General features: G+C 40.0%; 1 long non-coding RNA gene across 1 annotated transcript; it reads right to left on the reverse strand.

Moving 5' to 3' along the window:
- Positions 1-2,548: 2,548 nt before the first annotated feature.
- LOC146558423 (uncharacterized) lies at positions 2,549-5,356 on the reverse strand. Its single transcript, XR_014888765.1, has 3 exons — positions 5,263-5,356; positions 3,303-3,347; positions 2,549-2,729 (listed from the first exon to the last, which is right to left on the reverse strand). It is a non-coding gene; the product is annotated as an uncharacterized LOC146558423 (long non-coding RNA).
- Positions 5,357-11,205: the final 5,849 nt, after the last annotated feature.

The raw sequence follows: 11,205 nt of genomic DNA on the forward strand, positions 1-11,205 counted from the left end.
GTATGTGATGGGTTGAGATTACATCAGAGAGAGGCTCTGAGCCCCTTCTTGTTTGCACTGGTGATGGAGAGGCTGACAGATGAGATCAGGCAAGAGTCTCCGTGGATGATGTTTTCAGACAACCACAGAAAGGATTTGTGGATGTAGTGAAGGTGGACATGCAGGGGGTTGGTGTGACTGAGGAGGATGCTAGAAATAGAGAGATGGAGGCGGATGATCCACTGTAGCGACCTCTAAAGGGAGCAGCCGAAAGAAGAAGAAGGAAGCACAAATAATTCTAATCATGCTTTTCTTTTATTCTCAGTACTAAGCTATGTAAAGGAAGTCAAGGTTGTTTCCTCCTACAATCACTTTGGTCATGCTGTTCTTACAAGTGTGGAGGTGCCAGATGGTTTAGACTTGTTTAGATTGGTGCTCTGTCTCCCTTTATCCAAACTAAAACTTTGATGGGGTTTTTTATCTTCACTAAACACTTTTTTGCTTTGTGTTTATTATTGTGCTACTGCAAGTATTTCATATATTAGTCAGTTGATTGTTACTGTAGGGCAGCTCTAGGACAATCCCAGATGTGATGTAGCTTGCTTTTATCCAGCAGATACGACATCTCATGAGGAGGTTCGAACCCTGTACCCTGACCCTCCTGCTGACGCACAAAGTCTGGACATCCAGCAGCAGGCCCTTCTACGTGAACAACAGCACAACAGTTTCTATTTCTTTTAATATTAGAAGTCAGTTATTCATTAATGAATACAAATGGTGACTGAAGTTATTTAGACAGGACATTAAACAATAAACTTCCAATAAATGATGAACAATGTGTGACTGAATGTGTTCAGTGAAAGACTTTGAAAATATCGCAGCATAAAACCAGTGTAAAAGTACTCAGACTACTTTTGGGGGTATTTATTTGATGATGCAACCAGAAAATGTGCAGGTTGTGAGTTTAACATTTTCAACACTGGAGAAGAAGTACATGTACACAGACTAGCTAATGACAAACATTTTTTTTAAATTAACCTTTATTTAAACAGGTTGTTCATTTTTCTGAGCTTATCTGGTGTCCAGTTTCGGTGGCAGTAGCATAAGCAGAGAAGACCCAGACCTTACTCTCCCGAGCCAGCTCCTCCATTATTTGGGGGACACTGAGGCATTCTCTGCTGAGTGCTGTGATCTCCCCAACATGTCCTGGGTGTGTCCTGTCTGTCCTGGTGGGACATGCCTGGAACATCTCACCCAGGAGGCGTTCAAGAGGCACCCTTGTCAGATGCCTGAACCTCCTCAACTGGCTCGTTTAGATGTAGAGGAGTAGCAGTTAACTCGGAATGAGACAGACAGCACCTACTGCTGGGGTGGGCCTACAGGAGGGAGAGCTCATGTCGTCTCTTCAGGACACATCACTGGACCCCAAGAAGCTCTCCCCGGAGCTCCCTTTGGCTGCTGGGGTCGGCATACGTTCAACTTTAAAATCACTCTTGGTTCTTGGCTAGCTTTGTGTTAGCATCCTTTGTGTACTGATGCTTGCAAGAAGCTAAAGTTGCTTTGGCAGAATTTTCTTTCTCATATATGCACACATAAGGAGAGAGATGTTTTATAAGCTTTAGTCATCACCGTGCACTTTTCCTGATTCACACAAAATACAGCAATCTGGCACCTTCCCACAGGGTCTTGCACGAGTATTAAACATGTTCATTTGTGCTTTGGACTGTCACCAGATTTCTTCTAGAAGTTTCTTGCCAGTCAGTAACTATCTTGGCAACACCACTTGAGTTTGTGTGTTGCATGCTAACATCCTTATCATATGTGTAATAATACTAAAGCTTCATCTTATGCACACACAAAAAACAAATATGGCTCCTTCGTGCAGGGTTTTCTGGTATGTTCATTTATGCTTCCCAATTTAAAAAAAAAAAAGAAAAAAAAAAAAAAGAAAAAGCAAAGTTCTTGCTTCTCAGCCACTGCGGCCACATCCTCACCGTTTTTTAGGCAGTTATATAAACATACTGTGAGTGAGTCATAAGCTTAAATACAATAGTTGAAGGAACAAAAACGTAATGTTTAAAAATACCAGTCAAATCTGATTAAAGTAAATAAATAATAAGTATACAATGTAGTTTTAAGACTTCTCAATGTTTCGTAACATTAATGTTCTATGAACTCGTGAGTCCAGAAATCTGAATGTCATGAAAAGTATTATTCGTGTATTATTATTTTACAATACAAGGTTGTTTTTTTCCTGATACTTCATGCAAACCACATTTCTCCAGGCCTGTCCTAATCAGCTTACTCAGTATCACTAGATCCAATGCTGCTCCTCCAGCAGAGCACACAAAAGTAGGAGAGACCAGAGATGCCATGGCTTAGTTAGGAGACTGTTTGCTTCAAGGCCACTAGAGGGTGCTGCCATAAAACTACAATAAATGAATTGACCTTTTGACCTGCTCACACTCTTTTATGCAAAACCCTGTTGATGTTACACACACACACACACACACACACACACAAAGAGATTCTAGGTCTCACCAACCGTGGGCAAAAAGATGACAGTCAATAAAATTCTAAAATTTTATTTATAAACACAATGAATAGTAGTTAAAAGTCCAGTGTCCCATTTAGGTACAAAGTAAAAACACACAGTCCAAGGCCAGAGCCAGCTATGCCACAAAGCCAGTTGCACTCCACACGTTGTTCACTTCAACAGGGGTAGCAATTGTCCTCTGAGACCCACCACCCTGTAAGTAGAAAGCCTGCACAGAGCGACAAAATAAGACAATTCACTATATAATTCACAGCCCATCCATCCCAAACATATCAGATCATTAGAGGTTTTGTCACATTACATACCTGCACTGAGAGACAAAATAGCACAGCAGTGTTTGTAATGTGGGCTATAAGTAGACTAGCATATCAGTGCAATCAATTACACCTGCCTCCAATTAGTCCAGCCCTTTTACAGTCATTGACTGGGTGAGAAAACACGAGCAAATCAACCCAAGAGACAAGCAGGAAGACTCTCTGAAGGCTCCTGTGGCTGCACAGGCAGTCTTACAATTACGAGGTTGGAGAGTTGTTGTTTCAAAATGTTCACACTGATTTCACATGCTCATTAACTCACAACCAGCTGACCATATATATTTCTGCTGCTGAGCTGCTTTTTGATGGAGATTTTCTGAATTTATTTTGCTACCATAAGAGCAGACTCCATGCTGAAAGCATGTGCACTGTCACTTGCAATGAGTGGCACTAATGACGCTAAATTTAATTACAGGTCATGGACAGCCTTCATAAATGCTCATATTACTCACCCACACTGAATTCCAGCACAGGTTCATCTGGGTCCTGACTATTTCCTGCAAAGTAACACAAACGTCATCAGAACATTAAGTCAGAGAAACAACATTTGGAGCTTTTGTACATGATAAATTATACTGCAGTAGTAAAACAAAGTCAAGCAGCAGTACATTTATTAAAATCACCTTCAGCTGTAATATTTAAACTGATTTAGTGTCAATTTAGATTATGTTTAGATTAAAATGAAACTAGTACCCTTGTAATGTCTTTTTAAATTAGAGGTAAATATTTGTATATTTTTTACATAATATAATTATATTTACTGGATTTTCTCTCTATTGTAGTTTAGTATTATAGTTATTACTTGTTTTTTATTGACTTGTCTTGTTTTTACAATGATTTGCTCTGAATGCAGCCTTTAAAGAAAAGACTATCTGTTCAGTAACTATCCATCAGACTGGGTCCATGTTACCAGCCAAATGGGTAATAATTAAAGTAAGTTTTGAATTACGTATATTTGGGTGTTTAGGTGACACTTTTGCAAAAAAAATAATAATAATTAGGTTTAAAAGAACTAAACATGTATGTATTTAAAAACAATAAGTGTGTTAGAATTACTACAGCAACAGCTTGTAGCTCACTGTACTATTTTTGAGCACAACTTTGGTGCTTTTGCCTCATTTTTAAATCAGTGATCCCAGTAGCACAGTCTAAGCAGAGACCTCAGTGCTTGGCAAACAATCAATAGAATCAATAGAATTATTAAAAAGAAACAAAATAAATGCCAACCATATAAAAAAAAAACATAAACTTAAGGAAAAAACTAAACTTGATTTTGTGTCTTTAGGCTATTGTTAACAGCAAGCATGAGGTTAGTGCATATGTATTATTATTGGAAAGATTACTGCAAAGAAAAAAAGGTTGAACCAGGAGGGGGCGATATTGCTCTTCTTACCATGAGTTACATGCAGGCTATTACTTACCATGTCACTCACATTTATTTCACAAAACAGCTGAACCCACTTAATTCGATTTAATTGTATTTATGCAGAGCTGAATCACAACAACAGTCTCCTCGAGGTGGTATAGATTGTAAGGTAGAAAGTCTACAATTAAAAAGAAAAAACCTCAATACAGTGGGAAGGAACAACTCACTTTTAACAGGAAGCACCCTCTGGCAGAACCACGGTCAGGGAGGGGCAGCCCGCTGCGACCCTTTGGGGATGAGGAGACGAAAAAGGGGACAAAAGACACACTGTGGACGAGAGCCAGAGATGAACAAGAACTAATTATTGAATGCAGAGAGGTGTATAAACACATGGTGGGAATCCCCCAGCAGGGTAGTCCCAGGGTAACTAAGGGAGGATTCATGGTCACCTGATTCAGCCCTAGCTATATGCGTTGGCAAAAAGGTAACTTTGAAACTTAATCTTAAAAGTAGAGATAGTGTCCGTCTCCTGCATTCAAACTGGGAGCTGGTTCCACAGAAGGATGATCCCCTTCTACTTCTAAATATCCTAAAAACCACAAGGAAGCCCACAGTCTGAGAGCAAACTATCAAACTACGAGGTCTTTAAAATAAGATGATTATTCAAGACCTCATGTGTGATGGGAAGGATTCTGAATTTGATGCTGGACCCACAAATCATAAAAGAGAAACACTAACTCACACACACCAGAAAGTGCCAAGAATTATAATTATATGTAATTTAGTTTTGCGTTCCTTTATAATGCTTTCAACTATACAAATAAGACACTTCATGGGGGCGCCTGAGCCTTGTAGACACAACAAATACTGAACAAACCTCATGCGCCCTGTTGTTGACAAAACGATAAAAATGAATGTGTACTTCTGTCTTATTTAGGTCATTTTTGTAGTTTTTGTAGACAGACTACTGTAATTTCTCAATAAAATGTCGCTTATTATCGCTCACTCTCAAGAACAAAAACGTGAGTAATTTCCCAGTAGCTCACCATATTTGGGATCTTCTAACATCCACACTTCATGTTTAAACGGTGGTGCGGAGGCGGTGTACCGTCGCAGGCCGGATGTAGCATTCGGCGCGGTGTGCCTTTTTTTTCAGTTGCTAAGCAACAGATTTGTCCCGCCCCTTTCGTTATGACGGGGCGGGCCAGTCCTTTGACTGGTGACGTTACAAAGAAACGTCAGGTGACGTTACAAAGAAACCTTAAACCGACCTTATATATAGACCTGGCTGTTCAGTTGAAACGCATTCACACAGCGGGACAGCAGCGCTTTAAACGTTCAAACACGGAGTTTAACACAAAACAACATTTTAGACATAAAAAACAAAAAAGTGAAATGGCAAGCTCGAACTGTAACACAATGACAAATGATGAAACAGTTCAGACCAATGGGGATAATTCTACAGTACATGCTTTGGTATCCCTCTTGAATAACTTGTTCAGTAGTTTTTCGATCAAGCAGTGGGGAGAGCTTATCTCAGGCTATCCGGATTGCTTCACTGCTAAGCGGCTTGTAGGTTTTGTAGAGGACGTAATGGACCTGTGTGCACAGTCAGTAGCAGTATCACCACTGAGGTCTTCCCAGAAGTCCCCTGTACATGAAAACTGTTCTGTCCACACCACTACTGGCAAAACGGTTTTGTCACGTGTGAAATTTTTGGACGATTCTGCTGAGCAGGAGTTTGATACAGCACAGAATATAGATGCTAACAGCCAAGAAACAGCTAACACAGAAGAAAGCTGTCAAAATGCTGACCAACACAGTGCTGCAAAACCAGAAAACAATCCAATTCCAGATCCCCAGCAGCAGAAATCCTGTGTTGAACATGAAGCCAGCATCCCACCGTTAACAAACGTAAGTCAAACGGAGTCATATAAAAAGATACAGCATCACAGATCTTCTGTAGACTGTGAGCCACCTGAAAAAACCTTAGACTTTGAAAGATGGTTAGAGACATTAATTCAGGCTGTGCTTTCAAAGCTTGGTAAACTTTTAAAGTGCCCTCATTCTCACCAAAAACGTTTGTTGGATCTACTCTTGGACAAATTCAAGGGGATGGATTTGCATTTAGACCGAAAAGTGCAGAATTATTTTGACTGCATTGCTAATGCAATTTTCACTGATATTTGTGACAAATTACATAAATTGTCACTAATATCATTGAAAATGGGGAGGAGTGGGGAGGAGGATTCAATGAATTTAATGGAACAACCAATATTTAATATCATAACTACTTCAGTATTCCAAGAACACCTGTTGGCAGTAACAGTTACTGATAGACTGGAATCATATGAAAAGAAAGAAAGATGCAGATTTTCAGTGGAAATCTTTGTGGAAGGACTGATTTCCCAGGTTGCAAAAAAATCAGGCACAGTCTTCAGCATTGAAAGTGCTGAAGCTATCTCCAACCGGCTTACCATGAAAATCTGGACTGAAATCAGGGCCAGATACGACAAAATCCCACCAGAGAAGTTCAAGAAACTCAGCGAGAGGGTTTTCAAATCCCTCTGTAAAAGATGGAAGCATGCATCTTTGGTGACATTCTGGCAATTAAACTTCCAAGATCTTGATGAAGATATTGTTAAAACTTTCAAAAGAAAGATATTCACAGAACCAAGTTGCATATCTAAGTGCTTCTCATCGGTGCGGGCATTTTTTGGGAGGTGTAAGGGAAGAAACAAAGTTTCCACTTTATAGTGACATCGTGATATCAACAGCAAAATATTTTCTAAAACTCACTGGAAACTTTAAATGAGCTAGTTTTACATTTAGATCAGATCAAGTCATTTTTGAAATCCCCAGGAATGGTCGCGGCAGATGGCCACCCCGCCCTGAGCCTGGTTCTGTCGAAGGTTTCTTCCTCTTAAAAGGGAGTTTTTCCTTCCCACTGTCGCCTCGTGCTTGCTCAGAGGGGTTTGTTCTTTTGGGGTTTTCTTTTTAATACTGTAAGTTGTTACCTTACAGTGTGAAGCACCTTGAAAACACCATTGTTTCCTTTGGTGCTATACAGATTGAAGTGACTTGCACTGATAACATAACTAAGCTGGGACTTTAATTTAACATCAATAAAATTATAAAAATATTACATCTTGATTTCTGCTTGTTTTCATTGTCTGTGACTTAATGAATACAAATGTGTAATTTAACAGATTCTTTCTTTATGTTAGTCTGACCGGTGATTCCACGTTGGCCTTAGGTGTTGGCGCGGATACGCTGCAGCCCCTGAGCCATTAATGGCCCAGCACACTACAGTAAAAACAAAACAACAGCCATCTGTCCAACTAGGAAAGGAAAATAATAAACTGCCTCCTTGGAGGCAACCTGACTCAAAACAGTTGCAGTCCAACTCAGACCGACTGCAATCACTCTCAGGCAGATTGATGAAGATCTGCAAATAACTGTTGTCTAATTTATAAACGCAGACAGATTGCCAACACGTCTGTTCACAATAGAGGACTGTACTTACATGGTTGCAAACTGGTTGTTATCTTGCTTATATGAAAACATTACTTTGGAGCAATGAAACTCAAACACATTCATTTTTAAAATGCCTCAAAATGAAATTTTGAAATATTTGGCTTTATGCTTTGAAAGTGCCGTTGTGAGTGGGAGTGTGAAATCCTTACTTGATGTGTTCCCTTTGCCTTTACTGTTTTCAGTTTTATCAGTTTTCAGTTTTATTTGTCATATGCAAGTTAGCACAGGGTCAACATTGCAATGAAATGTGTTTGACGAGCAGCAGTCACTCAGCAGCATGGTACAGTAGAAGAAAATATAATAAAATATAATAAAATAAAATAAAAAATAGAAAAATAGTAAAGAGCAAAATATTAGAGAGACGTGGTAAAAGAGAAAAGATGACTAAAAAAATATATATATATATATATGTATCTATAAATATATGTACACTAGTGATTAAATAAGAAAATCTTGAAAAGAAATATGACGGGAGGTCAGATGGGATATTGCACAGGAATGAGCAGCAGAAAATTACAGTATTACTCAGACTTTTAATAGTCATATTGTCAGTTTTGGCCGACGGTCATGGGTCACTTCCACTAAAATAGCACGAGACTGGAGTAAAATGTACTTTATTAATGAGAACACATGGTGATACAGCAAAGAATCCAACCCTTCTGAAAAGCAAATGGCTTCCTGTTATACTCTACCTGATTCAGGTGAGCATCTGGAATAGACCAAGTCTGGGGGTCAGCAAACCAAAGGGAAACAAAACCCTCCCCATAAGAAAACCACTACAATATAACCAACACATCATAGACATATGAAGATTTGTAACAAGTCCTATAAATAACTCCATAACATATAAACTTCAGTCTCTTCTATATACATTAAAACAGCGGTCCCCAACCTTTTTTGCGCCACGGACCGGTTTATGCCCGACAATATTTTCACGGACCAGCCTTTAAGGTGTCACAGATAAATACAACAAAATAAAACTAGTACCGGTACCGGAAAAAAAGAAGATTTATTCATAACACACGTGAAAGACCCAGGAAAACAGAGTTAACGATAAAAACGATAACAAAATAACGATCAAAAACGATAAAAACTCTGAAAACCATACATTTCACACCCGAGCCTCATCTCTCGACCAAACGACGGTCCGTGGCCCGGCGGTTGGGGACCGCTGCATTAAAACACCTTAACCACAGTTAGGTTTCAGCCCTCGCTGACTCAGAACAAAGTAAGACAATCAGAGTTCGATTGGTTTTTACTTGTGCAGGGGAAGCCTGGTCGGATTCTCAGAGTTGCAAGCTCTACACCCAAACTCAGACAACTCCAACTCCAGCCTCCACTCGCAGCCTTTTATTGAATGAAAACAGTTACACAACCGCCCATTGTAAACCCCATATGTTGTGTGGTAAAAGCTAAGGCACTGTGTGTCTGTGTGTGTGTGTGTGTGTGTGTGTGTGTGTGTGTGTGTGTATACGTGACTTCCTGCTTACAAACGTTTTAACCGCATCTCTAGTCATAAAAGGGTCATCTCCCCTCAACCTCGTATATGGCTTAACCTCTCTAACAGTCCACCATTTACATGGTGAGCCCATAAAGGGCAGGAAGTGAACATTCCTTACCAAATAAGGAAACCAGAATCTTACATAGATTGTGCCTGCAGTTGAAAACTATAGCTAGTAACATCCCCAACATCCTACATGTGGGGGAGGAACAGAAAATATCTGAACATACAGTTCAAGACAAGGTCCAAGCACAATAATGACAACTTTTAACAAAATCACTCCAACACACACTCCCCTAGCCTGGCACATTGGTTTTCTCCAGGAGCTCATAAGCAGGTGATTGAGCTGCTTTTACTCTTTACAAAGTGAGTACTGTTAACACTTCTCTTTTTACATATACAACTAATTTAGGTTACAGACAAATGATTAAATGTGAACAGCTCTAACACAGGTTCTTTTCCTGACACGGGTAGGATGGCCAGTCCCCCTGTCTCTTCACCTTTAACGAGTCACTTAAATAACAACCCAAAAAGCCTAATAAAGAATCACAATCAACCAGTGTGTGTTTTTCTTCATTACGGTTTTTAAATACAAATCAGTCAGTCAATTAATAAAAATACAAGTAAGGGTAATGGAACCCCTGGTCTCCATTACACACATAAATACCATAAAGACACTAAGTCGTAGAGCTCTGAACTCCTTGCTTCTATGATATTTACACTTCTTCTTGGCCTTCTCCTTCACTCTGAGTCACTCCAGGATAAACGCATCAGCTCAGACATACAATAATTAAAATATGTGTAGGTGACCGTTTGGCAGAAGATGATGTCGAGGCGGTACTGCAGTGACACGTCCGTGGCTATCGTCGGGGCGGTGTCCTGCATCAGAAGGAAGTCAATAGACTTCTTGGCTTTGTTGCTCATCATGGCGCTGTAGTCCGTGGGCGTGGCCTGCAAAAAGTGTAAATAAACCATCAGAGACCAAACACAAATATGCCTTCCAACCACTAGTTTAGACAACATCTTGCAAAGAGTGTGTATTTCAGAGTGCAGTTGTTTTTAAATTTGACAGAAACAGAAATAAAGACGGAAGAGAAGGACAACAGGGAAAGCAGAAGCACCGACACACTGAAATCTTTTAGGGTCAAGCTCCAGAACTAGCCACAAATCCTGCTGGAAAGAACCTAAAAATACTTAAAAATACTTGCAGAGATCGAATGGAGCCGTTAACTCAAAAACCTGGTGTCAGGCATGTTCTTTAATAAATAAGAAACGAGCTGATATGTTACAGACCCCAGTCTTTACGTAAAGAAAAAGCTGACATTTAGAGAGAGAGGTCTGGGCTTCTCTGCTTGGGCTGCTGCCCCCGCGACCCGGCTCCGGATAAAGTGGAAGAAAGTGGATGGATGAATGAATCTTGAAAATGAACAAGTCTTCCAGTACAGAGTAAAATGTGAGAGTGAAAATATTGCGTGTACTTAAAACCCCTGGAGGGTCTTGGGTCGATTTGTGGCTATTTTCAAATTTTGATTACATGCCATTTGCACAGTGTTGAATGGACTATAGCCAAATTCTCCAAAAAAAAAGTTTGATATGATTTTATTTCAAAATTCAAGTCTGACTTCCTTCAATTAGCTTCAGTGGCTAAGCTACAGACAAACTTACACTATTGTGCTTAGTGGTCGATTTGTGCCCCATTGAAACCCATTATAAACGCTATTTTTCACTGCAAATTAATTACGGTCAAAGGGATCGTTGATGTTTAGCGTTCATTTTCATTTTGCAGGACGGGCCTTAGAGTTGTAATGTTTTTATTTGTCCACCGGGTGGCGCCCTTGCTCCACATTTGACCCCGGGCTGGAAAACAGCGGGCTGCTTAGATAGACCTGCGGGAAATGAAGCCTCATTTCCGGCGTGCAGCAGCGGCTTCGCCCGCTGATCGGGCGGGACA

Source organism: Mchenga conophoros, linkage group LG15 (genome assembly GCF_057382185.1).
Source record: "Mchenga conophoros isolate Kocher_MC1m ecotype Shallow Benthic linkage group LG15, M_conophoros_male_GT1.1, whole genome shotgun sequence".
NCBI classification, from domain to species: domain Eukaryota; kingdom Metazoa; phylum Chordata; class Actinopteri; order Cichliformes; family Cichlidae; genus Mchenga; species Mchenga conophoros.